At 43.1% G+C, this 27,804-nt stretch overlaps 1 protein-coding gene across 3 annotated transcripts in view; it reads right to left on the bottom strand.

The window, feature by feature from the left end:
• EDA2R (ectodysplasin A2 receptor) overlaps positions 1 to 27,804 on the bottom strand; it is an 88,592-nt gene that overhangs the window by 46,610 nt on the left and 14,178 nt on the right. The window lies entirely within an intron of this gene.

The raw sequence follows: 27,804 nt of genomic DNA, 5'->3' as shown, positions 1-27,804 counted from the left end.
TGATTCAATATTAAAGAATACAGGCACATCAGCCCTGGCCATTGCAAAGACAAACTGCATACATTAAAATGAGACAATATATATTGGTGTCAGCAAAAATATCAATTACAAATGATAAACAATATTTATCATAGAAAGGGCACAACTAGTAAATAATGTAAAGCCGTATTAAACTAAAGCTGGATTCAACCATATACCGTAAGTTGTCAAGCTATGGAACAGTAAGATAACCAGTCTATACCTGGTGGTGGTGCATTAAAGTTGAAACAAAAGGACAAGACAAAGAAACACAAGGGAAGAACAATCAGGTCTACGCAAGAAGAAGGGGCTGTTTGATTCCAAGAAGAGGCAATGAGTATTTTGGCAGCCAAGAAAGTATGGGCAAGCAGTCTAGAAAGTTTAGGGGTCACAAACGTTATCCCTATCCACTGCTGCTCTAAAAAGCTCATATACTCCCCTCCAGAAGAGGGCAAGGTTGGGTCAGGTCTAGAACAGGCAGTAAGTCATCTTGAAAACATCTCCAGCATGTAGAGAGATGTGACGATTACCTTTGTAAAGATGTTCTGTGGTATAGTACCAAGTCAGAAGTAACTTGTATTCAGTCTCTTGACAACTTGGAGGCTTTCTCCCGTATAACACCTCAGAACGCTGGTAAGAGTTGTCTCTAAGGTTTCCCACCAAAGAAGCCATTGGAAAGTAAGTGGATAGCAAATTTAGTGGAGCACGTATACCAGATATGCCTGGTAAATTTGAGTACTTGTTATTTTCTTAAAATTGGCACAGGCAAATCTCAATGCTGGCATATTGTTTTTCCAAATGAACTCTGCACAAACTGCAGATGTAAGTGGACAAAGAAAGCAGATTATATACAGTACATCTTCAAGGAAATCATATTCTGTCCGTAAACTGACGCCTATTAAAGCAAAACAATTATCTAAGACTAAAGACAATGGCTGACAGCTCGATTTAGAACCAACTATAAACCTTGTCCAAGACTTCTGTACTGTATTCACCAGGACAGAAGTCTGCTCTTTTCTGCTGTGGAGCCTCTGTATTCAAGACTGGTACTAGATAATCCATTATCACACGTATGTGTGTACAATTTATGCCATGAGTGCTCATTCAGAGTGAGGATCAGTAACATCACCAAAACATCTTTCTTATGCCTCTAGGTTGAAGAACAGTATTGTATATTATAGTTTCACACTATCTGTAAATGTCTTTCTATTATCAGACAGATCTACTAAAGCCCTTGGCAGTGTAGAGTTCATGTGTATCCAGCCAGTGTCGCCCACACAGTACCTTAAAACATATCCATTGCAATCCTTAACCCTCTTTCTTGGCTTTCCGCTGCCTACTCTTGTCATGTTGTGAGGCCAGAACATTGAAACCCAGCAACCAGAGTGCAAAGGATTAGGATATGTTACAGGTACAATCCCTTTGTCACTTTAGGATTTAATATTTTGAGAACTGTTTCCACGTCTTCAAACATCACTAGCTTTCCTTACAGAACATGGTTTGTTTACTCTAAAAATACCCAACTGTGTTCTGTATACCAGCTATAGTAATGCCACGCACTGTGTATCCATATTCTGTTATATTTATAGGTTTTATAACATTAAATTCCAGTAAAGCTCTACATATACCTTACAGCTGGCTAAAAGTGCTGATTTCAGTGAAAATGAGCATCAATCTGATCTGATATGTATAGCCAGGACACCATATATAACATGGAATCATCTTAAAATACACATATAGGGGGAGATTTATCAAAACCTGCCCAGAGGAAAAGTTGCCCAGTTGCCCATAGCAACCAATAAGCTCACTTCTTTCATTTTTAACAAGCCCTCTGAAAAATGAAGAAGCAATCTGTCAGATCCAAAATTTGAATATTTAATAAAGAAAATGGCTACGAAAAATTCCACCACTAGGGGTCCCCATACCTACCTGGGACATCTATTGAGATCAACAGGAAAATACTGAACCCCTCTGTGTGTTTTTTTTAAGCCCTTATTGTTACAGCTATAAATAATTAAGAATAAATAAAATAAGATACAAGCATATACTTAAGCATCAAAGTACACTGGGTGGGCATACATATAACAGAATAACCATCAGGTGCTCAGGGTGTGCCGAAAATATACCTTTTATTGAGTCTGATTAAAAATATATTAATCTCTATATACACCGCCCCCATTTAAAGAGTATCAAATGTTATGTGCTCCAATTATGATACAACAAGTATAGCACACACAAGGCTCTGCTGGGCCCTGCCAGCCTAGTAGTGCTAAATACAAATATATTAAACTAACCACTGACACGTTTCTACCGCTAATTCATCAGGGAGGTAAGGTATTAATTCATATTAGGGCTGGGCGGTATACCGGTTCATACCGAATATCGAATTTTTTGGGCTGCACGATATGAATTTTCCCCCATACCGCAATACCGGTTGCCCCCCCCCCCCCTCGAGAATGAATTATCAGGCTCAGCCCAGAGCTGTCCCCACATCGGGGAACTAATCCTAAGTTACCCGCCTGCGCTGTTCTGCCCCCCCCCCCAATTAATGATCAGCCCAGCGGGGTACTACTCACATATATCAAGCACTGCCCACCTCCTCTTTGTTGGGGGCCGCTGGAACTCTATACTGTACGCCAGTGGTCTCCAACCTGCAGAACTCCAGATGTTGCAAAACTACAACTCCCAGCATGCCCGGACAGCCGTTGGCTATCCGGGCATGCTGGGAGTTGTAGTTTTGCAACAGCTGGAGGTCCGCAGGTTGGAGACCACTGGCGTACGCTGTATACCTATGCCCGGGCTGCAAAAGCTACAGAAAATAAACTTTTATCTCACCCACCTCGGCCGGACAGCCGGCTTCTTACATGACAGTGGGCTCAGCCTATCACTGGCCGGGGCAGGACATCGCTCCAGCCGCTGATAGGCTGACGGCTGTCAGGAGTGTCAGGAGTGAATCTATTAATGTAGGTACTACAGCTCCCAGCATGGAGCAGAATGTGCTTCATGTTGGGAGTAGTAGTACCTGCAGTAAGGGACAGATCACAGCAGATGTCACTCCTCCTGACACTTGATGTGATCGTCCTGAAGTGAATTTCGGGACTCAGCTGTGCTCACGGCTACAGAGCCGGGAGAACAGCTGATGCTGAGCAGTAGATATACATATCTACTGCTCAGCAAGAATGTAGTAGGCTCTCTGTTTGGGAAGACATTGCATTATGGGCACTCTCCCCAGCAGAGAGTGCAAAAAATGTCCTAACTCATTTTTTGTGTTTCTTTTTTCTTCTCGTTTCAGATCCATGTATGCAGAGGATTATAGCGCATTCGGAGGACTACTGCGGATGAACTGGATTTTTTCCTTTTAATAAAATGGTTAAAAGGGGTTTGGGGGGAGTGTTTTTTTAAATAAAATAATTTTTCCAATATCAGTCCAATCAAGAAGAAAAATAACGGAGCACTCACCACTTCAGATGCTGCAAACAGGTACTTTCTTTATTTTCCTTTAGTGCATAAAGACAAGACTTGAAGGTAGGGAAGGTGGACCAGATCTTGTGCGGGGGGTTTTCTGGTGTTCACACGGGGCGACGACAGTATCGCGCTGTTGCGCTTCCTCGGGCCCCTGACGGATCCTGTCCACCTTCCCTACCTTCAAGTCTTGTATTTATGCACTAAAGGAAAATAAAGAAAGTACCTGTTTGCAGCATCTGAAGTGGTGAGTGCTCCGTTATTTTTCTTCTTGATTGGACTGATTTATGCTACACGATTTATACGAGAAGCACCACCAGAATAGACAGGCTACATTAACGTTCTGACAAGCTTGGTATAATCAATGCACCTATCTGAACAGTTTAAGTAGTAGTGCCAGGAAGTTCCCTATCTTGAGAGTGGACTAATTTTTCCAAAATGTTGTCTTTTGTTTTTGAATTTTCAGGCTTAGTAGTGGATTGACAGAATCCATTACTAAGCCAGAGCTCTACGCCACTCTAACTATTGTCCACTGAACTCACTATATTGTACTCTCAGCTCCTAGGGCAGTGTAAGTAGCTAGCTGATCAAAATAGCATAAGTCCTTTTCTTTTTGTAAGAAGCAATTACCCTATATACTAGATTTTCATCTGTTTTTGTCTTTGTGCATTTTTTCCATAAAGGATCATTTATCAACAACTGGACATCTATGTACACTATCAATGAAATAACAAGGGATATATGAAAAGCAACATTTATGTATGGTTAACTCGATATCGGACAAATAGGAGATTTTATGACATACTCAGTACGTCTTCTTTTTTTATATAACCCTCACCAATCTTGTAATATAGTAAAAATGTATTCACTTTCAAAATAATTTTTTGTATACCATACACAGATCATCTCTATTTGCAATATCCTCCACAACTATAATCAACCCGCACCTCTTTATTGTCGTGCAGTCTTGACAGCAATGGGTACGGATAATCTGACAGCAAGTGGGTACGGATAATTTACAATAATTTACAAATATTTTTATTTATGTATATACAGCAAAACAAGCATGACTAACTCTTCATAATTTGATTGTTCACTAATATAGGCTTACATGGTTGCCTCTCTTATCTGCACTCAGCTCCTTCACTAGGAACGCTATTTGAATTATTAGAGCAAAACATTTTTAAATAGGAATGTGAGGCGCTCTAGTACTATCCACATACACCTGATCCTCACAAGTAAAAGTCTCATACCTAGTACATTAGTATTTTCAGTTTCCTCGCTCTCCTTTTACCTGTTGGAACGTCACTGAACTTCAAGGATTTTATCATCAATTTTTGAGAGACATCTTACCTCATCCAATTTTTTTCTAAAGATATATACGGTGTGTATATATATATATATATATATATATATATATATATATATATTTTTTTTTTTTTTTTTTTTTTTTACTTGTCCACTTTCTAAATCATACAAATCCTTTGTTATGAAATCCTGGAATTCTCCAGAAAGGTGAAATATTATTATTATTTTTTTTTTATAAATTCCAGAACAGAAACTATAAAGTTACTTTAGGCTGTATAGGAAATGAATGCTTATAAAGCAGACCTGTGCAGACATGCAAAGTGTTCCTGCTTCACAATCACACCTCATATACTCTGTCAGAGAGGGTCTGCTATACACATACATCGGAACTTTAACAATATGTTAAAGGTATAGAAAGATAACAATGCTGGCCTTCCTAGTGAAAAGATGAATAAGATCAACCCTCCCTGGCACGAAGAAAGTAAGAATTCTGAAATATTGGGTATTTTTGGAGGCAGGCACATAAGTCAGGACTACAACTGGCAAACTATACATTTCTAGTCAAAATACATACTGGATAAGCTGCCAAAAATATACAGGAAGTATGTTTAAAAAATGTGCGTGTGTGTGTGTGTGGGGGGGGGGGGGGGGGGGGGGTAAGTGAATAAACAGATCTTTGTTGTACTATGCATTTCTGTGTATATAGTATTAAAATAGCTCTTTTACATTAAAGAGACTGACCTTACACTTATATATTTATTGTTGTATGATGCTTTGCTGAATTGCGTATGTCTCTTTTATTTAACGGTGCAGCAAAGTGCTAGACTGCGGTACCAGGGGTGAATTTATCACTGCTAAAACCACTACAATAAGGCCCAATGGGTAAGTGGCGCATGCTGCTACCTTAACGGTCACACATAACGGATCCGTAGTGTATTTTATGCTGCAGATCAACAGGTGACCAAACCCATTGCTGCTGCGAGCAGGCCAGGGGCGGGGGAACGAGGGTGGCAACAGCTGGAGGCACAAAATGGGTCAGGTCACCGGCGTATCTGCAGCGTAAAATACTCTGCGTATCCGTTACGTGTGACCCTACTCTAAAGGGGTATTCCATGATTTTTTTGACTTGACTATGCAACAGGGGCTGTAAAGTTAGTGTAGTTCTGTGTGTGACGGTGATCTCACAATTCTTCTGTGATTATCGCCCCAATATTTATTTTTAACAGCATACAAAATTACTCATGTCTCGGGATTTCCAAGGTTGCAGTGCATCAAGACCTGATATCACTAGTCAGGTGATCAGAGGGAGCCTACCCTGCTTCAAATTTGCAACAGCTGTAGGCCCCCTGGTTAGAAAACTATTTGTGTTTCAATGGGTGGGGAGGCTGATGTGTGGGAGGAAGGAAAGTGACCTAATACTTGCAAGCATGGAACTGTGGGATGTGTAGTTTAGAGAACAAAATGCAACATGAAATGCCTAGTTCTGTCAGGTAAGTACTAAAATCACATTATGGTGAATAACCCCTTTCTTCTTTCTATTAGGCTAGGGTTCCATTTGGTTTTATTTTAACACCTAAAAAAAAAACAACAAAAATGCCAGAAAAACTGCCACTGCTTTTTCCTGAGTTTTGGCAGTATTTCTGGCATTTCTTTCTGGCGTTTTCCCTGGTGTGTGGAAACAGCCAAATTTGTCCCGTGTGGCAATTCTCTCACTGTCTTCAGGTACCACTCTGTGGGTTGGATGCTGAGTGCCCGGTCCACAGAGTGTAAGGAGATGAGAAGCGATGCACAGAATCACTATTCACCTCCACCGGCCGTATAGTATACAGGGGGGCATAGTGCCGTGTATACTATACAGGAGCCGGGAATCCTTTCACCAGACTGACAAGACTCCCTGCTCCTATAGCCCCTTTGGGTGGCATACAGTATATACAGCTATCTATAGATAGCTGTATATAGTATATACAGAAGCCGACGTCCACTTACCTCCCTTGCTCCTGTCCCGGCAGAGTCTGTGTAACTCCGCCCCTAGTGATGATGTCATTAGGGGGCAGGGTACAGACGGGAGCCAGGCTGGTAAGAGAGTGAGGCTCTGTTCACATTGTCCGTTTTGTATAATGTGAACAGACCCTTCTGGCAGTGTCCTACAAGACAGGGAGACTCCAGCTGTTGCTAAACTACAACTCCCAGCTTGTCCAGACAGCCAAAGGCTGTCTGAGCATGCTGGGAGTTGTAGTTTTGCAACAATTGTAGGCTCCCTGTTTGGGAAGACATTGCATCACGGGCGCTCTCCCTAGCAGACAGCGCCAAAAATGTTCTAACTCATTTTTTTGTTTCTTTTTTCTTCTCATTTCAGATCCGTGTATGCAGAGGCTTACGGCAGATTCGGAGGACTACTGCGGATGAACTGGATTTTTTCCCTTTTAATAAAGTGGTTAACGATCGCTGTGGGGGAGTGTTTTTTAAAATAAAATAATTTTTCCAATGTGTTGTCTTTTTTTTTAAATTTAATTTTCAGGCTTAGTAGTGGAAGCTGTCTAATAGACAGATCCATTATTAAGCCGGGCTTAACGTTAGCCCCAAAAACAGCTAGCGCTAACCCCCAATTATTACCCTGGTACCCACCAACACAGAGTTGCCGGGAAGAACCAGTACCAACAGGCCCAGAGGGTAAAAATGGCGCTCCTGGGCATAGGCGGTAACAGGCTGGCGTTATTTAGGCTGCGGAGGGCCAGTAACAATGGTCCTTGCCCACCCTGGTAACGTCAGCCTGTTGCTGCTTGGTTGGTATCTGGCTAAGAATAAAATGTCGGGGAATCCTATGCGTTTTTTTATTTATTTAAAAAAAATACGTATAGGGTTTCCAGTCTTTTTATTCTCAGCCAGATACCAATCAAGCAGCAGCAGCCTGATGTTACCAGGGTGTGCGAGGACCATTGTTACTGGCCCTCCCCAGCCTAAATAATGCCAGCCTGTTACCGCCTAGGAGTGCCATTTTTGACACTCCGGGCCTCTTGGTAACGGCTCTTTCCGGCAACCCTGTGGTGGTGGGTACTGGGGTAATAATAGGGGGTTAGCGCTAGCTGTTTTTAGGGCTAACGATAAGCCCCAGTTAGTAATGGATTCCGTCTATTAGCCAGCTTCCACTACTAAGCCTGAAAATTCATTTAAAAAAAAAAAAGTCCTCTGAATCCGTCATAATCCTTTGCATACATGGATCTGAAACGAGAAGAAAAAAAAAAACACAAAATATTGGTTAGTACATTTTTGCCGTTCTCCGCTGGAGAGCCTACAATAGTTGCAAAACTACAACTCCCAGCATGCTCAGGAGTTGTAGTTTAGCAACAGCGGGTGTCTCCCTACCCTTACCAGCCTGGCTCCCATCTGTAGCTCTGCCCTCTAATTATGTCATCACTAGGGGCGGAGCTAAACGGGCCAAGCCAGGACTGGAGGGAAGTAAGCGGATTTCGTCTTCTGTATACACTATATACAGCTATCTATAGATAGCTGTATATATTGTATACCACCCAAAGGGTTAACCTACCATGTATATCTACTGCTCAGCGTCAGCTGTTCTCCTGGCTCTGTAGCCGTGGGCACATCTGAGTCCCGAAATTCACCTCAGGAGGATCGCAAAAGGTGACATACGCTGTGATCTGTCCCTTACTGCAGGTACTACTGCTCCCAACATGGAGCACATTCTGCTCTATGCTGGGAGCTGTAGTACCTGCATTAACCCCTTGGGGACGGAGCCTATTATAACACTAAGGACGGGAGCATTTTTTGCAAATCTGACCACTATCACTTTATGTAAATAACTCTGGGATTTGATTCCGAAATTGTTTTTTCGTGACATATTCTGCTTTATGTTAGTGGTAAATTTACGTTGATACTTAAAAATTCGAAAATTTCAGGAAAATTAGAAAATTTTGCATTTTTCTAACTTTTAAGCACTCTGCTTGTAAGGAAAAGGGACATGTCAAATAAATTACACATTGCTTCACATATACAATATGTGTACTTTATGATTGCATCATGAAGTTGACGTGTTTTAACTTTTTGAAGACATTAGAGGGCTTCAAAGTATAGCAGCAATTTTCAAATTTTTCCCGAAAATTTCAAAATCTGAATTTGTCAGGGACCAGTTAAGTTTAGAAGTAAATTTGAGGGTCTTTATCTTGGAAATACCCTATAATGGACCCCATTGTGAAAACTGCACCCCTCAAAGTATTCAAAATGACATTCAAAAAGTTTGTTAACCCTTTAGGTGTTTCACAGGAATAGCAGCAAAATGGAGGAGAAAAATATAAATCTCAATTTTTTACACTAAAATGTTATTGTAACCCCATTTTTTTCATTTTTACAAGGAGTAAAAAGGCCCCCCAAAACTTGTAATTCATTTTTTCTCGAGTAAGGAAATACCTCATATGTGGATGTAAAGTGCTCTGTGGGTGCACTAGAGAGCTCAGAAGGGAAGGAGCAACAATGGCATTTTGGAGAGCGAATTTTGCTGAAATGGTTTTTGGGGGGCATGTCCCATTTAGGAAAAAAAAAACGTGGCATACAATTTTGGAAACTACAACCCTCAAGGAACGTAACAAGGGGTACAGTGAGCTTTAACACCCCACAGGTGATTGATGAACTTTCGTAAAATTTGGACATAAAAATAAATAAAATCTTTTTTTCAATAAAATGCTGGTGTTACCCCAAATTTTTCATTTTCACAAGGGGTAATAGGAGAAAAGGCCCCCAAAAAGTTTTAACCCCATTTATTCTGAGTGTGGAAATACCCTATACATGGATGTAAACTCTGCGGGCAAACTACAATACTCAGAAGAGAAGGGGCGCCATTGGGCTTTTGGAGAGAGAATTTGATTGGAATGGAAGTCGGGGCCATGTGCGTTTACAAAACCCCCATGGTGCCAGAACAGTGGAACCCCCCACATGTGACCCCATTTTGGAAACTACACCCCTCACAGAATATAATAAGCATTTGCACCCCAGGTACGCCCCCTGTCCTTAAGTGATGGGACGCGAGGGCGTCCCCTGCACTGACGTATATACACCTATTCATATTTCCCACAGAGAGTTGTGATTGGCTGGAACCATCTGGCCAATCACAGCTCTCTGCAGGAAATATGAATAGTGTATATATATACGGCAGTGCAGTTGACCATAAAATAGCGGCCGGACGCAACTATAAATTATACAGGAGGATCGCAACGAACCCCGGCGATCTGTCAATTAGTACAGGCACTACTACTGCCATCATGGAGCAGTGTGTTCCATGCTGGGAATGGTAGTACTACCTAAAAAAAAAGTAAAAAAATAAAAATAAAAAAGTGAAAAACACACACACACACTACATTTTTATTATTGTCGGCTACAATTTTAGTGCCCTACCCGCACACATAAATTGATCCGTTAAAAAATGTATTAAAATTTTGTAATAAAGATACATTTTGTTAAATACAATTTTTTCCATCACTACTGTATCTTTTATATTATTATTTTTTTAATGGTACCCTACGAAATTTTAATAAAAAGGTATCTCCAACACTTTTTTGGATCGCTAAAAGTCCAAAAAAGAATAAAAAACGCCAACAAAAACAAGTAAAAACCCACATGGCGTCTATGGGAGGAAAATGCCAAGATTTTCCAGAAAAAACGCCAAAGTGTGAACAAGAGGTCGTTTTTGAAAAACTGCCAAGGAGCCCAAAATAGCAGAAAATGGCAAAAGGATAAAAAAAAAAAAAAACGCCAAACTGAAAAACGCCAAGTGGATATGGCATTTTGCAGTTCCCTATTGACTTACAGCTAACATCTGGCAGCAGCGTTTTTTCACACAAAAAAAAACGCCATGCAGCAGAATGGGCGTTTTTATTGCCGTTTTTGCCCCCAAAAAACAAGTGGAAACCTAGCCTTAGACTGCATTTTAGGGCCTGAATTATTTAGTTTGCTCTTACTTGTAATTTTTGTTAGAGAAGGAATGCACCAAGATGAGCTGTTCAACAGCAATGGGCTGATATAATGTTCCTGTCAGGGGTACCCTTCTGTCTGTGTCGGTACCAAGTAGCTCTACAATGTTGAATTGGCACAGGGAGGAGGGTCTCCTGGGTTGCAAACAACCAGAAAGGATGCATCTATGGGTATAGGCATTGAATGGACCTAGTACTTGAGTGGTAGTGCTGGTTTGGGGTAGGGCTGGGCGGTATACCGGTTCATACCGATTACCAAAATTTTTGTGCTGCACGATATGAATTCTAACCCATACCGCAATACCGGTTTGGACCCTCCCCCTCGGGAATGAATGAATTGTCAGTCCAGCGCTGCGCTGTCCCCAAATCAGTGAACTAATCATGTGTGTCCCACGAGCGCTGTTCTGCACCCCCCTCCCCAATTATTAGCCCAGCACTGCGCTGTCCCCATCGGGGTACTACTCACATATGTCACCCGCAATCGCTGCCCTTCTCGTCCTCCTGTCTGTTGCGGCCGCCAGCGCTGACACTCTATACCAGTGATCTTCAACCTCCAGATGTTGCAAAACTACAATTCCCAGCATGCCCGGACAGCCAACAGCTGTCCGGGCATGCTGCGAGTTGTAGTTTTGCAATCTCTGGAGGTCCGCAGGTTGAAGAACACTGCTCTATACTGTATCCCTATGCAAAATAAACTTTAACTCACCTTCCCCGTCGGTCTGGACCAGCTTCCTAGGGAATGGCACGTCGGAAAGCCGTCAGCCTATCACCGGCCGCAGCGATGTTCCGCCTCAGCGAGTTGAGCCCACTGTCATGTAAGAAGCCGGAACATCACTGCGGTAGGCTGACGGCTGTCCGACGTTCACGTCCCCAGGAAGAGCGTAAGGCCAACGTAGGAACATGCGTTAAAGTTTATTTTTGTTTACCTTTTGCAGCCCGGGCATAGGGATACAGCTATAGAGTGTCAGCGCCGGCGGATGGATCAGACAAGAGGACGAGGAGAGCAGCGCTTGCGTGTGACGTGAGTAGTACCCAGATGGGGACAGCGCAGCGCTGGGCTAATGATTAATTTTTTTACATTTTTTTTTTTTTTGGGGGGGGGGGGGGGGGGGGAATACCGATATATACTGTGGAACCGCCATACACATAATTGGCCACACCGCCCAGCCCTCGTTTGGTGCACTAACAGGGTTTGGGAGAGGAGCCTTGTAAGAGGCAAAGATGGTGCTGTTGGCTAATGTATGCACGAGCCAGGAGTACTAAAGGCTTGAAAGGTGCTGTGCGTTAGAGGTCATGATATATTGCAAATACCTATATGGAGCTGAACAGGGGTACTACCTGTATTCTCCCTAAAGTGGAGCCTAGTTTGCAGAGTTCTCCAAACAGTCCACCGCCGGTGAAACCTCCGTGGATGGACTCCAAGGGTGTAGGGGGAAACTGGGGACTATGAGAATTAACCATCGGACACAGACATAAAAAATAAAAAAAAAGTTTATTGCAGAGAGCACAGACAACGTGTTTCAAGTCGAAAACTTTTCGTCAGATCCATCCCTGGAGAACTCTGCAAACTGCATTCCTGACGCATCCTCCATTGGAGTCTCCGCGGCTGATCCCACAACTCCCAGCATGCCCGGACAGCCATTGTTGTGTCAATGCGTTGTTGTGTAAATGCCAGCAATGGTGTTGTGCTCATAGAGCAACACAGTCAGGTGAGCAACACTAAGGCTGGGTTCACATATGTCTGGCATCCGGCATAGAAACTCAGTCAACTCAGCCTAAATCTCGACGCAACTGATCCCACAACTGATGACAACTTGTCATCAGTTGTTTGGCATCCGGTGTCCATTGTTTCTGGGCAACTGTGTCCTCATGCGTGTTAAACCATCCGGCGTCAAAACTGAGACGCTGGATGATTGTGAACTGTCCCATTCAAATTAATGGGATCAGTTCTAGCATCAGTTTTCCTCCGATGCAACTGTCCTGGGCGATGCACATATGTGAACCCAGCCTAATTCATCTGACCCCTAAAACAGCTAGGGGGTTATTTATCATTTTTTTTGTCTAAATCAGCAAATTTTATTTAACTTTGCGCTTATTGCTGTTTTTTTTGTTGTTTTTTTTTTAACAAGTTCTAAATTCCGTAATTTTGACCTTCTGGTGTTGCTAGACCGTTTTTTAAAGTGACACATGCAGTGGTCACAAATTTATTATCTGTGTGTTTTTAATTTTTCCGCAAATGGTGCAATTCCCCCCCCCCCCCCCCCAAATCTAGAGCACCTCCCGACCAGGTCTAAAAAAAAATTACTTCTCCTTTGGCGTTTTTGCAGGTGGTTTTAATTATTTTTTGGACTTTAGCGATCCAAAAAAGTGATGGATACACCTTTTTTAATACAATTGCGTACAGTAATGATGGGAAAGATTGTATTTAATGAAATTTATCTGTTTTACAACAAAATTTTTATAAATTAAATAGGGATCAATTTATGTGTGCGGGCAGGGCACTAAAAATGTAGCCAACAATAATAAAAATGGAGTGTGTGTGTGTTTTCACTTATTTTTCTTTATTTTTAATTTTTTTTAGGTAGTACTACTACTCCCAGCATGGAACACACTGTTTCATGCTGGGAGTAGTAGTACCTGTACTATTTGACAGATTGCCCTGGGTCCGTTGCAATCCTCCTGTATAATGTATAGATGCGGCCGGCCCCTCCTCTATTGTCCCCTGCACTGCCATATATATACACCTATTCATATTTCCCGCAGAGAGGGTGATTGGCCAGATGGTTCCAGCGTATATATACGTCAATGCAGGGGACCATAGAAGAGCGGCCGGCCAAATCTATAAATTATACAGGAGGATTACAGAAGGTGTCAGGAGTGACATCCGCTGTGATCTTTCCTTAACTGCAGGTACTACTACTCCTAACATGGAGCACACTCTGCTATGTGCTGGGAGCTATAGTACTTGCATTAATAGACAGATGTTAGAAGTTACACTTGCTGTGATCTGTCTATTAATGCAGGTACTACAGCTCCCGGCATGGAGCAGAGTGTGCTCCATGTTGGGAGTGGTAGTACCTGCAGTTAAAGACAGATCACAGTAGGCGTCACTCCTGACACCCAATGCGATCATCCTATCTACTGCAGGGATGCGGAGCGGCTCTATACAGCACTCGCATCTATGCACTATACTCCGGCTGGCCAGTGATATGAATAGAACATCACTCATTCATATTTCCCTCTGAGAGCTGTGCTTGGCTGCAACCATCTGGCCAATCCCCACTCTGGGCAGAAAATATGAATGAGTGAGGTGAATTTCCATTAACATCACTGGCCGCTCCGCATCTCTGCAATAGATAGGACGATCGCATCGGGTGTTAGGAGTGTCACACCGGGGGCGATATGTTTATTAGTACAGGTACTACTACTCCCATCATGAAGAAAAAGTGAAGCCCACACACACTTTATTAACAATTAATTAAAATTTAGTTATAAAAAATAAAAATTTTGTTAAATAAATTTTTCTTATCCCTACTGCATCCTTTTTTTTTTTTATTTTTTTTTTTATTCTCTATTTTTTTTTTGTATCCAACACATTTTACACATTTTGAAAAAACCGCCAAAGGGCCCAAAAAATGCAATTTCCACTCAAATGCAAAAACGCCAGAGAAAACGTCAGATGCAGGAAATTACAGTGGTGTTTTTTCTGGCGTTCTTTTCTGTGAAAAAAATGCAGGAAAAAAAAAAGGTGAATCCTAGCCTTAGAAACAGGATAGACATGATCTGAAAGCGGTGTAGAAAATGATCTGGGAGCAGATCTGGGCAAAATTTATCATGGTCACTGCGACAATATGATACATTTGGAGCAGCACTGCCAAAAAAATAAAAAACGCATCTGGACAAACCACAAAAATGATCTAGACAAGAACATTAGTACCTATTGGAATAACGGCACATAGTGCTTCTGTTTCTTTTTTTACCTTTCATAATCCTGAAGTGGAGCCTAGAAATCCAAAGGTGCATAAGTAACCTGAAAGTCCTGAAAGAAAGACCTGTCCCGACAGCGGATCTAATGGCAAATACTGAAAGTGACATACGGTACATTCCTGTGATGTATTCCAATTTTCTGTCATAATAAGGACTCAAAAATGCAGCTGTGTTATGTTAATCTGAAACCAGACTTACTTCTACAAAAATAATTATAATTGAAAAAAAAAAATGAATTTGAGGTTTTTCCTTTGGCGCTTTTTTCCACTCTTTGTTTTTTTTTTTTTTTTTTTGTGGCTCAGTGGAAGTAGGAAAAATGGCAAGAAAAATGCAATATGAAAAACACAGCCTTACTGTTGATCACTTCTATCTGTGTGAAAAAATGGCATTCTTAAAGCAGTAAAAAAAACTCCCAAAGGCTTAAAAAAGCAATTTTTACTATAATGAAACAAAAAAAGAAAAGGCAGTTTTCCAATGAACTGATGTCAAAAAGTTTAGCAGTTTCGTGAATTACTTCTATTTAAAAATCATAAGCCTTTAATGGGGTACTTCGGTGGAAAACAATTTTTTTCTAATCAACTGGTGCCAGAAAGTTAAACAGATTAGTAAATTACTTCTATTTAAAAAACCCAATCCTTCCAGTACTTATCAGCTGCTGTATGCTGCAGAGTTGCGTAGTCCTCTCCAGTATAACTAGAGTGCTGCCACCTCTGTCCATGTCAGGAATTGTCCAGAGCAAGAGCAAATCCTCATAGCAAACCTCTCCTGCAGCAGAGAGCACTGTGATCAGACTGGAAAAAAACTACACAACTTCTTCTGGAGCATAGCAGCTGATAAGTACTGGAAGGCTTAAATGGGCACTGCCAGAATCAAAAACTTTTTATATGTTATTACTAGGGATGTCCCGATATAATTTTTTTAAGACCGAGTACGAGTACCGATACTTTAATTCTAGTACGAGTACCGATACCAATTACGAGAACTTTATTTTAAAGGGAATCTGACACCAGGGTGACCCGGTTTCTGGTACTGCTTACTGTATGATATGTGGGTATCTACTTATAAATTGAAGTTAGTGCAGGTGACTCTGCTGTAAAATTGCCTTTAATAGTAGGTAGTATCCCCTTGCAGACATTAGTAGCAGCCCCCCTGTAGACCGCAGCCTCCCCCTTGTAGACAGCAGGACCCCCTGTAGACATTAGTAGCAGCCCCCCTGTAGACCGCAGCCCACCCCCTTGTAGACAGCAGGCCCCCCTGTAGACATTAGTAGCAGCCCCCCTTGTAGATCACAGTCCCCCTTGTAAACAGCAAGCCCCCCTTTAAACAGCAGGGCCCCCCTTAGGACAGCAGGCCCCCCCCCCTTTAGATTTTAGTAGCAGGCTCCCCTTGTAGACCGCAGCCCAGTTTGAGTCAGCAGGCCCCCATGTAGACCGCAGCCCCCCTGCAGACGTTAGTAGCAGGCCCCCTTTAGACAGCAGGGCCCCCGTAGACCGAAGCCCCCACCCTTGTAGACAGTTCACCTGCGTCTGTCCTCTGACGGGTGCTGCCGCTCTGCTGCCCCGTTCTCCCGTCTGCATCATGGCGTGTGACATACACGTCACTCTGCGCTTCCTCCGTAGCGTTATGCTGGGCGCAGTGGAGGAGGTGGAGTGACGTGTGTGTCACATGCTCCTCCCTAGAACGCCATGATGCGGACAGGAGAACGGGGCAGCAGAGCGGCAGCAGGTATCGGATTTGGTATCAGGGACATTGAACGAGTCCCCGATAAGATGGAAATGGCTAGAAATACTAGTATCGGTACATCCCTAGTTATCACTGATGAAAATTGAAGACCTGTGTTAAAAAAACTTACATTTAATAAAGAAAACGGCTCCTGAAAATCTCACCACTAGGGGTCCCCATACCTATTGGGGAATTAACAGCAGCCTTACTGACAAGAGATGACTCATGGACAAGGCTGCATAAGCAGACACACCAATCACCTCCCACCACAAGGTAGGAACACGCCCCCTTTCCCTGAGAGAATTTCACACTGTGAGCTAAAGAAAATAAGTATTTTTATTATAGACTAGCTGAGTACCCGGCGTTGCCCGGTTTTTCTTTCCTAATCCTTGTTGGGGAGAAAAATCTAAAAAGTAGGAAGCTTTTGACTTCATATCCCATCCTTATATATTGTTGTCATATCCCAATCTCATATCCCGTCCTCATATCTCAACCTCATATCCCAACCTCATATGCCGTCATCATATCTCGACCTCATATCCTGACCTCCTATCCCGTCCTCATATGCCGACCTCCTATCCCGTCCTCCTATCTCGACCTCATATCCCATCCTCATATCTCGACCTCCTATCTCAACCTCATATTCTGCCCTCATATCCCGTCCTCATATCCCGACCTCCTATCTCGGTTTACACCTTTGTGTATGCCTGATCTGAGGAAGAGGGGTATCCCCTCGAAACGCGTCATCACTGTTTTTTGTTTTTATATGTAATAAAGACTACTGTGTTCATCTAAACCTGTAGTATCTTTGGCCTTTATCCCCACTGGAAACGAAGCTGGCAGCGCCTGGAATCCATAGGTCTTTTTTCCGTTTCTGTTCCTAGACGTCTTCTCCAGGACAAGGGTCCTCTTGCTTCCTGCGACCTCCGGCACAGCAGCCACTTGGACACCAGTGAGATTGTGGGGTGATATGCGCATTCTTCAATTTTTTCTGGTGACCACCCATCCATAAGAGCAGTGGGTCATCCACCATATTATATCTTCACTACCACCAAGGGTAATACACAAGGCGCCTTTTCTTCGGTCTTTTTTTCTTCTCTTTGTGTGTTGACCTCGTATCTCGACCTCATTTCCCATCCTCCTATCTCGACCTCATATCCCATCCTCACATTCAGACCTCATATTCCGACCGCATATCCCGTCCCTATGTCCTATCCTCATATCCTGTCCTCAGGTGGGACTGATTTGTGATGAAGGTATTGTAAGGTGAAATTACGGTAGAAGGGGACGTGGCTTTGTGGGACTGGGCATGATTTGTAAGCCAGACCGATACACACAAAAAAAAGTTTAAAAAGGGGTGGGGCTGAAAATGTGGGCATGTCTTTGTGAGATGGGGTGTGGCTTGCAAGCCATATTGAGACAGAGCGGAGCTTGTGGAGTAAGGTAATGGAAGTCAGATATACTTGCATGGGACTTGAAACAAAAACCCATATTTTATGTAAGGGTGTAGGTAAGGCTCAATTTACCTATGATATCTTTTTATCTGACATATAAGTAATATGTGTACCAGATATTATTGAAATTTCTCCAGCCATGCGGAAGTTATGTGAGAACATACATTTCCCATTGATTTGCATGGGATTTTAAACAAAAACCCTGACCCTCACACATGGGGGTAGTTAAGGGTTAAATTATGAAAAGAGCAGGAAAGCAGCACTCCAGAGGAAAAAAAAGGTGCACGGGTGCCTACTGTGTCAGGTCCAGGTTGGGGACCCCTCCAAGACACAAAGCAAAAAATAAACAGTGGCACACCAAGTGAAAAAAAGGAAAGGTGATTTATTCAAAAAAACGTGTTAGGCAACGTTTCGGCTGGCTCACCCAGCCATTTTCAAGCTTGAAAATGGCTGGGTGAGCCAGCCGAAATGTTGCCTAACACATTTTTTGAATAAATCACCTTTCCTTTTTTTCACTTGGTGTGCCACTGTTTATTTTTCGCTAAGGGTTAAATTAGCTATCCTATATTTTAAGTGGACATATAAGTAACATGTGAACAAGCATTTATCGAAATATCTCCAGCCGTTTGGAAGTTATGCAGTAACATATATTTCCCATACACTTGTATGGGACTTTAAACAAAAACCCTGACCCTCACAAATGGGGGTAGTTAAGGGTTAAATTATGAAAAGGTGAGTAAGGGTTAGTAAGGGTTAAATGGGGGTGAGTAAGGGTTAAATCACCTATCCTATGTTTGTTGTTTGCATATAAGTAACATGTGTGCCAAGTTTCATGTTAATATCTTTAGCCTTTTGGACGTGATGGAGGAACATACACACATTGACCCTCATTTACTATTGCAAACCCGACATGTTTTGTCAGGTTGTGCGCCAAATTGAAAGAATGTGCACCAGAATTGAAAAAACCCTAACTCTCCATTTTGCTTAGAAAACCTGAAAAAAAGGGGCGTGGGCGTTGGGAAAAGTGGGCGTGGTCACCGAAAAGGGGCATGTTCCCGACATATTCAAAAAATCCCAACATATTTACTAAGGTTTCCACATAAAATGTGGTGGATTTGAGCTGAGGAAAACCAGACAGATCAGAGCACGTGTAAAAAAAAAAAAAAGCAAAGTGTAGGGAAAAGTGCAAAATGTAGGGAAAGCTTAGTAAATACAGTGGAAAATAAATTGTAGGGAATTAAAACTCCACCTTTAGTATAGGAGTAATTTACAAATCTGTATAATTCCCTTGCACTAGTGATTGAAATTTTTTTTTAACCTCTGGAGTACCCCTTTAAACTGGACCTGGTAGTAGCACTTCTGTATATTAACCTATTACATTACTGTCTTCAATGACCTGTGGAGATCAACTTATTATTTACAGATCAACCTGCTTTACACACTCCGTTGTTGTACTTCATGCATTTTTTTTGCAGTGTTTGTAGCTTTATATCCCCCCAAATAGTGTGTTTTAGTATATGCATTTTCTGGTTACGTATTTTTCCATTGCAGTTTTCCTATTACAAGTCATGTAAATTCTTGAAGAGGTGATTCAAGGATTTATCTTAAAGAATGTGAAAAGGCTACAAAAAAAACACACATGTACACATGTAGGAAAAAAATCTATGGAGGTGAATGGAAGAAAAATTCAATGGCTTAAGTGAAAAACACCAGACCTAAAACCGACTGGACATGGGGAAATATTTATCAAAACCTGTGCAACGGAAAAGTGGAGCGGTTGCTCATAGTAAACTGTCAGATTCTTTTAGTTTTCAGGGACCTTTTTATAAAATTGGAGAAACAATCTGATTGGTTGCTATGGGCAACTGCTTCATTTTGCCTGTGCACATGTTTTGATAACTCTCCCTGAGAGTGTGCTCCCACGTACAGTATCCTGCACCGATTTGATAGTATTGCAGATTTCAATGTAAGGCTGGAATTCCACTAAGGTTTTTCATGCAAAAACGCCCCAAAAAAGGCCCATCTTGCCACACAGCGTTTTTTCTGTGAAAAAAATGCCACGGCCAGATGTTAGCTGCAAGTCAATAGTAAACTGCAAAATGCTAGATCCACTTGGCGTTGTCATTTTTTTTTTTTTTTCCTTTGGGCGTTTTTCAGCTATTTTGGGCTCAGAGGCTAGTTTTCAAAAACCTCAAGTTCAGAGTATGGCATTTTCTTCACAGAAATATTTTCCTCCCATAGAAGTCTTTGGGAGTGAAAGAACAAGAAAAACGTGGGTTTTAACTTTGGCGTTTTTGCAGGTGGTTTTTGCTCTTTTTTTTTTTTTTTTTTTTACTTTAGCAATCAAAAAAAGGGATGGATGTACCTTTTTTATAAAAATTTCGCAGGGTACCATTAAAAAAAAAAACAGATACAGTATTGATAGAAAAATTGTATTTAACAAAATTTATATTTTTTATAACAACATTTTTAATAATTTTTAAACAGGGATCAATTTATGTGGGCGGCAGGGACCTAAAAATGTAGCAGACAATAATAACATTTAGAAAGGGGCCATTTAAATGTATTTATTTTTTTAAATTACCGTATTTATCGGGGTATACCACGCACCGGCCTATAACACGCACCGTCTTTTACCAAGGATATTTGGGTAAAAAAAGTTTTTTACCCAAATATCCTTGGTAAAATGAGGGTGCGTGTGTGTGCATGCGTATACCGAGTGACGTCATTGTGCCGCGCCCTGCATTGCATAGCAACGACGCATGGGATGCACACCGGAGGCCTGAAGCAGCGCGGACCCGACCCCGGCAACAGGTAATTATACAATCGGGAATGGGGGAGGCAACGGGGCAGCGGCGCCGGCCCTTCTCTCCCCCTGTCTGTCGGCGCCGCTGCCCCATTGCCGGCGCCGCTTCTCTCCACCTGGCTATCGGCGCCGGCAATGGGGCAGTGGCACCGATAGCCAGGGGGAGAGAACGGGCAGCGGCACCGATAGCCAGGGGGAGAGAAGGGCCGGCAGCAGGGCTCTAGACCCCAGGACAGGCAGGGGCAGAGAAGCCGGCAGCGACGGCAGGTCTCTGCACCTTCAAAGCCGCTGCAGTTCATTGATTTAAAGCGCCCGCTTTAAATCATTGAACTGCAGCAGCTTATCGGCGTATAACACGCAGGTAGACTTTAGGCTAAAAATTTTAGCCTAAAAAGTGTGTGTTATACGCCGATAAATACGGTAATTGTATTTATTTATTTTTAATTAATTTTGTTAAACTCTTTATTAGTAATTTATTTTAATAATGTGTTTAATAAAGTGTGTGTGTGTGTTTTTAACTTTTTTCATCCCCGGTTGTATAATTACCTGTTGCCGGGGTCGGATCCGCGCTGCTTCAGGCCTCCGGTGTGCGTCCCCCTGCTTCGTTGCTATGCACTACATGGCCCGGCGCAATGACGAGTGACGTCATTGTGCCGCACCGTGCAGTGAATAGCAACGACGCATGGGATGCACACCGGAGGCCTGAAGCAGCGCGGACCCGACCCCGGCAACAGGTAATTATACAACCAGGGATGAGGGAGGCAACGGGGCAGCAGCGCCAGCAATGGGTGCCGCTGCCCCTTCTCTCCCCCTGTCTGTCGGCGCCGCTGCCCCATTGCCGGCTCCGCTTTTCTCCCGCCGGCAATGGGGCAGCGGCACCGATAGACAGGGGGAGAGAATGGGCAGCGGCTGCGATAGCCAGGGGGAGAGAAGGGCCGGCAGCAGGGCTCTAGACCCCAGGACAGGCAGGGGCAGAGAAGCTGGCAGCGACGGCAAGTCTCTGCACCTGCAAAGCCGCTGCAGTTCATTGATTTAAAGCGCCCGCTTTAAATCATTGAACTGCAGCAGCTTATCGGCGTATAACACGCAGGTAGACTTTAGGCTAAAAAGTGTGTTATACGCCGATAAATACGGTAATTGTATTTATTTTATTTTTTATTAATTTTGTTAAACTCTTTATTAGTAATTTATTTTGATAATGTGTTTAATAAAGTGTGTGTGTGTTTTTAACTTTTTTCATTTTTTTCTTTATTTTTTCTTTTTTCTTTAGCTAGAATTACTACTCCCAGCATGGAACAGACTGTTCCATAACAGGAGTAGTAGTACCTCTACTAATAGACAGATCGCCCCGCGTGTCACTTCTGACACCCGTTGCGATCCTTCTATATAATGTATATAAGCAGGAGGCTGGCCGCTCTTCTCTGCTATCCTGAAGTTATTCACATCAAAGATTCATATTTCCCATGGAGAGCTGTGATTGGCCAGATGGTTCCAGCCAATCACAACTGTCTGTGGGAAATTTGAATAATAGGTATATATTCGGCAGTGCAGGGGACCAGAAAAGAGCGGCCGTGCAGTCCACATCTATACATTATACAGGACGATCGCATTGGGCGTCAGGAGTGACACTTGTGATCTGTCCTTAACTGCAGGTTCTAATGCTCCCAACATGAAGCACACCCAACTACATGCTCGGAGCTGTAGTACCTGCATTAATGGACAGATCGCAACATGTGTTAGAAATGACACCCGTTGCGGTCTATTAGTACAGGTACTAAAACTCCAAGCATGGAACAGAGTGTGCTCCATGTTGGGAGTAGTAGTACCTGCAGTAAGGAACAGATCGCAGCAAGTGTCACTCCTGACACCTGTTGCGATCCTCCTGATGTGAATTTCGGGACTCAGCTGTGCTCACAGCTAAAGAGCCGGGAGAACAGCTGATGCTGAGCAGTAGATATACACTGCTCAAAAAAAATAAAGGGAACACAAAGATAACACATCCTAGATCTGAATGAATGAACTAATCGTATAAAATACTTTTGTCTTTACATAGTCGAACGTGCTGACAACATCATTTAATTCAGCTTTCAGGTGCTCCGATGGCCTGGAAAAGGTGGATACAGTCCTAGGAGAGTGTCCTAAGACTGAATCCACCTTTTCCAGCCCACCAGATCACCTGAAACTAATTTATGCAAGCTAAAGTCAGCAACCACCAAGCCGCAAGGTTCGTGCAGAATCGAAGTACTGTAACTTCACTCATCTCTAAAAAACACACTACAGGTTGATCCAACTATGATGTAATGTCCTTAAAACAAGTCAAAATGAGGCTCAGTAGTGTGTGTGGCCTCCACATGCCCGTATGACCTCCCTACAATGCCCGGGCATGCTCCTGATGGTCTCCTGAGAGATGTCCTCCCAGACCTGGACTAAAGCAACCACCAACTCCTGGACAGTCTGTGGTGCAAAGTTGCGTTGGTGGATGGAGCGAGACATGATGTCCCAGATGTGCTCAATCGGATTAAGGTCTGGGGATTGGGCGAGCCAGTCCATAGCATCAATGCCTTCCTGCTGACACACTCCAGCCACATAAGGTCTAGAATTGTCTTGCATTAGGAGGAACCCAGGGCCAACCGCACCAGCATATGGTCTAACAAGGGGTCTGAGGATCTCATCTCGGTACCTAATGCTAGTCAGGCTACATCTAGCAAGCACATGGAGGGCTGTGCGGCCCCCCAAAGAAATGCCACCCCACACCATTACCGGTAATGCTGAAGGATGTTACAGGCAGCAGAACGTTCTCCACGGCATCTCCAGACTCATCTGTCACATGTGCTCACATGTGCTCTGTCACATGTGCTCAAGTGTTAACCTGCTTTCATCTGTGAAGAGCACAGTCGCCAGTGGCAAATTTTAAAATCTTGGTGTTCTCTGGCAAATGCCAAACATCCTGCGCGTTGTTGGGCTGTAAGCACAACCCCTACCATCGGGCCCTCATACCACCCTCATGGAGTCTGTTTCTGACCGTTTGAGTGGACACATGCACATTTGTGGCCTGCTGGAGGTCATTTTGCAGGGCTCTGGCAGTGCTCCTCCTTCTTGCACAGAGACGGAGGTAGCAGTCCTGCTGCTGGGTTGTTGCCCTCTAATGGCCTCCTCCACGTCTCCTGATGTACTGGCCTGTCTCATGGTAGCGCCTCCATGCTCTGGCCACTATTTTGACAGAGACAGCAAACCTTCTTGCCACAACTCGCACAGATCGTGCCATCCTGGATGAGCTGCACTACCTGAGCCACTTGTGTGGGTTTTAGACTCTGTCTCATGCTGCCACTAAAGTGAAACCACCGCCAGCATTCAAAAGTGACCAAACATCAGCTAGTAAGCATAGGAACTAGGAAGTGGTCTGTGATCACTATCTGCAGAACCACTTCTTTATTGGGGGTGTCCTAATAATTGTCTATAATTTCTACCTGTTGTCTGTTCCATTTGCACAACATCATGTGAAATTGATTGTCCATCTGTGTTGCTTCCTGAGTGGACAGTGTGATTGACTTGTGTTACATTGAGTGTGATTGACTTGTGTTACCTGAGACGGCAACCATTGTATGGCGCGGGCTCCCGACCATTCCGGCCGCCCCCCAGCTGATTCCTGTAGCTGGGGTCCAGCGTCAATAGCCGACATGGTCGGCTATTAACCCTTTAGATCGCCGCTATCAAAGTTGACAGCGGCAACTAAAGGGACATTTAAACCATCCCTGGTGGTCCAGTAGGGTGGATCACAGAGGGGCAATTCACTGCCGAGATAGCCAGAGGACTTACCTCACGCCCTGTGCCGGCTGCTGCGCTGTGAATCATAAAGCCTGGCACACAGATCAATGTGGTTATATGAAACCACATTGATCTGTATGAGGAATCTAATGATTCCTCCTAAAAGTCCCCTAAGAGGACTAAAAGTGTAAAAAGTTTAAATCACCCCCCTTTTCCCAAATTCCATATAAAAAATATGTAACCATAATAAAAATAAACATATGTGCATGCGTAAATGTCCGAACTATAAAAATAAATTGCTAATAAAACCTCATGGTCAATGGCATATGCGCCAAAAAATTCCAAAGTCCAAAATAGCATATTTTTGGTCACTTTTTAAATCATGAAAAAATGAATAAAAAGCAATCAAAAAGTCCGATCAATACAAAAATGGTACCGCTAAAAACTTCAGATCACGGCCCTCATACTGCCCCATACGCGGAAAAATAACAAAGTTATAGGGGTCAGAAGATGACAATTTTAAATGTATTATTTTTCGTGCATGTAGTTATGATTTTTTCCAGAAGTAAGACAAAATCAAACCTATATAAGTAGGGTATCATTTAAATACCGTATTTATCGGCGTGTTATACGCCGATAAGGGGGCGCTTTAAATCAATGAACTGCAGCGGCTTTTGCAGGTGCAGAGACCTACCAGCTTCTCTGCCCCTGCCTGTCCTGGGGTCTAGAGCCCTGCTGCCACCGTTTCTCTCGACCTGCTATCGGCTCCGCTGCCCCTTCTCTCCCCCTGGCTATCGGTGGCGCTGCCCCATTGCCGGCGCCTATAGCCAGGGGGAGAGAAGCGGTGCCGGCAATGGGGCAGCGGCGCCGATAGACAGGGGGAGAGAAGGGGCAGCGGCACCCATTGCCGGCGCCGCTGCCCCGTTGCCTCCCCCATCCCCGGTTGTATAATTACCTGTTGCCGGGGTCGGGTCCGCGCTGCTTCTGGCCTCCGGTGTGGCGTCCCCTGCGTCATTGCTATGCACAGCGAGACACTCGTCATTGCGCCGCGCCGTGCAGCGCATAGCAATTATACAACCGGGGATGGGGGAGGCAACGGGGCAGCAGCGCCGGCAATGGGTGCCGCTGCCCCTTCTCTCCCCCTGGCTATCGGTGCCCCTGCCCCACCGATAGCCAGGGGGAGAGAAGGGGCAGCAGCGCCGATAAGAGGGGGAGAGAAGCGGCGGCAGCAGGGCTCTAGTCCCCAGGAAAGGCAGGGGGAGAGAAGCAGGCAGCTACGGCCTCTCTCCCCCTGCCTTTCCTGGGGGCTTCTTCGGGGTCAGAAACAGTGTATCGGGGTATACACATGCACACACACGCACCCTCATTTTACCAAGGATATTTGGGTAAAAAAAACTTTTTTTACCCAAATATCCTTGGTAAAATGAGGGTGCGTGTTATAGGCCGGTGCGAGGTATACCCCGATAAATACGGTAGTATGAACCTGCAGAATAAAGAGAAGGTGTCATTTTTACTGAAAAATATACTGCGTACTAACGGAAGCCCCCAAAATAACAAAATTGCATTTTTTCTTCAATTTTGTTGCACAATGATTTTTTTTTTTTTGTTTCACCATTGATTTTTTTGGTAAAAAGACTGATGTCATTACAAAGTAGAATTGGTGGCGCAAAAAATAAGCCATCATATGGATTTTTAGGTGCAAAATTGAAAGGGTAATGATTTTTAAAACGTAAGGAAGAAAAAACGAAAGTGAAAAAAACTGAAAAACGCTCGGTCCTTGAGGGTTAAGTATTCCCTTTATTTTTTTGAGCAGTGTAAGTTGTATATCTAATGCCCAGCAACTTTTAGTGAGCCTGCAATGTGTATACAGTATACACATTGCTGGCTCACTTAACCTTTTGCTGAGCTGTGCGCTATGCACCAGACCAGCAAGGAAAGAGTTAACTTACACTGCTGGACAGTGTAGGTTAACCCTTTGGGCGGTGTACAGAATATACAGTTATCTACAAATAGCTGTATATAGTGTATATAGAAGACAAAGTCCACTTACCTCCCTTGTGCCAGTCCTGGCTGGGTCAGTGTAGCTCCAGTATGAGCCTCTGTTCACATTGTACGTTTTGTATAATGTGAACAGACCCTTCTGGCAGTGTTTTCCCAGACAGGGAGACTGCAGCTGTTGCTAAACTACAACTTCCAGCATGCCCAGACAGCCAAAGGCTGTCTTGAGCATGCTGGGAGTTGTAGTTTTGCAACAATTGGAGGCTCCCTGTTTTGGAAGAAATTGCATTATGGGCGCTCTCCCCATCGGAGAGCGCCAAAAATGTACTAACCAATTATTTATTTTTTTATTCTCGATTCACAACGAACAGTGTATGCAGAGGATTACGGTGAATTTGGTGGATTAGGGCTATGAACTAGAGTTTTTATCTTTTAATTAAATGGCTAACAAGGGCTGTTGGTGAGTGTTTTTAACCCCTTAAGGACGGAGCCCATTTTCACCTCTAGGACGAAGCCCTTTTTTGCAAATCTGACCACTGTCACTTTAAACATTAATAACTCTGGAATGCTTTTAGTTATCAATCTGATTCTGAGATTGTTTTTTCGTGACATATTCTACTTTAACTTTGTGGTAAAATTTTGTGGTAACTTGCATTCTTTCTTGGTGAAAAATTCCAAAATTTGATGAAAAAATTAAAAATTTTGCATTTTTCTAACTTTGAAGCTCTCTGCTTGTAAGGAAAATGGATATTCCAAATAATTTTTTTTTGGATTCACATATACAATATGTCTACTTTATGTTTGCATCATAAAATTGACAAGTTTTTACTTTTGGAAGACACCAGAGGGCTTCAAAGTTCAGCAGCAATTTTCCAATTTTTCACAAAATTTTCAAACTCGCTATTTTTCAGGGACCAGTTCAGGTTTGAAGTGGATTTGAAGGGTCTTCATATTAGAAATACCCCATAAATGACCCCATTATAAAAACTGCACCCCCCAAAGTATTCAAAATGACATTCAGTAAATGTTTTAACCCTTTAGGTGTTTCACAGGAAAAGCAGCAAAGTGAAGGAGAAAATTCAAAATCTTCATTTTTTACACTCGCATGTTCTTGTAGACCCAATTTTTGAATTTTTACAAGGGGTAAAAGGAGAAAATGTATACTTATATTTGTAGCCCAATTTCTCTCGAGTAAGCACATACCTCATATGTCTATGTAAAGTGTTCGGCGGGCGCAGTAGAGGGCTCAGAAGCGAAGGAGCGACAAGGGGATTTTAGAGAGTACGTTTTTCTGAAATGGTTTTTG

The sequence above is a fragment of the Hyla sarda genome, chromosome 9, assembly GCF_029499605.1.
Source record: "Hyla sarda isolate aHylSar1 chromosome 9, aHylSar1.hap1, whole genome shotgun sequence".
Taxonomy (NCBI): domain Eukaryota; kingdom Metazoa; phylum Chordata; class Amphibia; order Anura; family Hylidae; genus Hyla; species Hyla sarda.
Note: the sequence above shows the minus strand (reverse complement) of the source record. Positions and strands in the feature narration are given on the sequence as shown.